We start from the raw sequence: 2249 nt of genomic DNA, 5'->3' as shown, positions 1-2249 counted from the left end.
TTCTTCCATTTGCTTTAGCATCTCTATGCCACAGAGCAAGTTTCAGAGTTTCTTCTGACATCCATTTTGGTCTTTTCTCTCTTTTTTTGTCTTTGTAATAGTATGTATAAGAGACTAATGTCTCAAGTCTAGGAAAACCTTTGACTCTTAAAGCTTATGCCTGTATAGCTGTGATAAAAGTAAGAACTGAGTTTTGAAACTATTAGAGCATTCATAGAATTCCTGACTTCTGTCTAAACTATACTTCTTACAGAAATTAAACCAATTCTTATGGTTCTATTTTAAGAAAATGAAAGTTGCTACCAATTTTTAGAAATAGTCAATTATTTGCCACCCAATTGGCTTCTAACACCGGTCTCTTCTCAGAGCAAATAGTCTTTATATAAGAAGACAAGCCTGGGTAATTTGATATCTATATAATACAGTAACCTATATGAATATATAGAAATGGGAACAGTGCAGGGTCAACAGAAATTCCCAGGGAAAATAAGACACCCAAGAGCATTCATCATAGACTATTTCCTGACAAGTCAAGGAAACTCAATCAACATTCCTAACATTTTTTATTTCCATGTCAAGTGTTTCTGTTACAAACAAAGGGTGAGAGAGAAAAAAGAAACAATAAAGATCTGAGCTATGAACAGGAATATTTTATGCCTGTTGTAAGTTGAAATTTAAAAATATTAAGATTTTAGTGCTAGAAGAAGCCTGGGAGATTACTTTATCTAAACCCCTCATGAAACCTTATAAAATCCAAAATAATTTCCTCACTTATATTGATCGATTTGATGAAAGATAATTTTTTTAAAAAGCACATCTAGATCGTTTTTCTAAATAGTTGGCCTTTTATAGAGATAAATTTGCAGTCTGTGTCATGTCAGAAGCAGCTTTAATACTACCTCTATGCCTCCCAGAAGTCAAGTAGAAGAAAGGGAGAAGCCAATCTAAAGGGGAAGAAATGGGTCTTAAGCCCCTGACAGAGCATCCCAATGATGGAGAAAAAGACTATGTACAACATGGGGAAGTAGACTTTCCTCAAATATTTCAGGTCCTCAAAGAATCCAGTCATTTTTATATGATCAGAAAAAGGACAAGAATTCAGTCAGAGGCTCACAGCTGAGACAGTAGCATGAGCTGGCTATTCATCCTTCTTCAGTGCCATCAGGGTATAATTCTGCCTCTAACCCTAGGGGGCGCTGTAGGGTTAGTACTTGACTGCTAATTGCAATGGCGGCAGTTCAAACTCATCATCTCCTCCTTGGAAGAAAGATGAGATTGTCTGCTCCCAGAAAGATTTACATTCAGTCTTGGAAACCTTGCACAGGGTCGCTATGAGTCAAAGTTGACTTGATGACACTGGGTTCGGTTTTTTGGTTCTAACCTGTGTTGGCAATGCAGTGAAAGGTATATCACCAAGAGGAACTAGGTTTTGGTGGAAACAGTGATTGTTTAGAGGTAGAATTTCCACATTCCATGTTCAATTTCTGGCCAGTGCACCTCATGCATGGCCACCAGAGACTTGTGTGTTGCTATAATGCTGAACAAGTTTCAGCAAAACTTCTTCACTAAGACAGTTTAGGAAGAAAGGTCTGGTCTTCTATTCTAAAAATCAGTCAGTGAAAATGCTACAATTCACAGTGGTCTTATGTGTTGTTGTTGTTGTTATGTGCTGTGGAGTCGGATCCGACTCATAGCGTCCCTGTACAGGGTTTCCGAAGCTGTATGTGTAACTGGATAAAATTTTGTTCTGTTATGCATGCAGTGTACAGAATACTGGAGCAGCAAATATCAGTGTCATGGACTGAATTTTTGTATTCCTCCAAAGTATGTGGTAACTTGGCAAGGCCATGATTCTCAGTGGTTTAGGAATCATGTGGTGATTTCCCATGATGTGATTTGATGTGGTAAACCAGTAAAAGGAATGTGAAGTAAGCAGAGGAGAGACCAACTACCACCAAGAAAGAAAAGTCAGGAGTGGGTGTGTCCTTTGTACCTGGTGTTCCTGCACCATGAAGCTCCTAAATCCAGGGGAAGATTGACGTCAATATGCTTGGAGAACTTCCAGGAATGCTGGACCTAAAGATCCTGAAAGGAGACATAGACTTCTCTCCAGAGCTGGCACCCTGAATTCGAACTTCTGGCCTCCTAAACTGTGAGAGAGAATAAATGTTTGTTTAAAGTCACCCTTTTTGGTATTTCTTTTATAGAAGCATGAGATAACTAAGACAACCAGCAACAACCAAGAGCAT

At 38.6% G+C, this 2249-nt stretch overlaps 1 pseudogene; it reads right to left on the bottom strand.

Annotated features, from left to right (window-relative positions):
- Positions 1-1069, bottom strand: part of LOC102825834 — a 2675-nt pseudogene extending 1606 nt beyond the window's left edge.
- Between the last annotated feature and the right edge of the window lie 1180 nt (positions 1070-2249).

This window comes from Chrysochloris asiatica, unplaced genomic scaffold (genome assembly GCF_000296735.1).
Source record: "Chrysochloris asiatica unplaced genomic scaffold, ChrAsi1.0 scaffold00036, whole genome shotgun sequence".
In the NCBI taxonomy this organism is placed as follows: domain Eukaryota; kingdom Metazoa; phylum Chordata; class Mammalia; order Afrosoricida; family Chrysochloridae; genus Chrysochloris; species Chrysochloris asiatica.
Note: the sequence above shows the minus strand (reverse complement) of the source record. Positions and strands in the feature narration are given on the sequence as shown.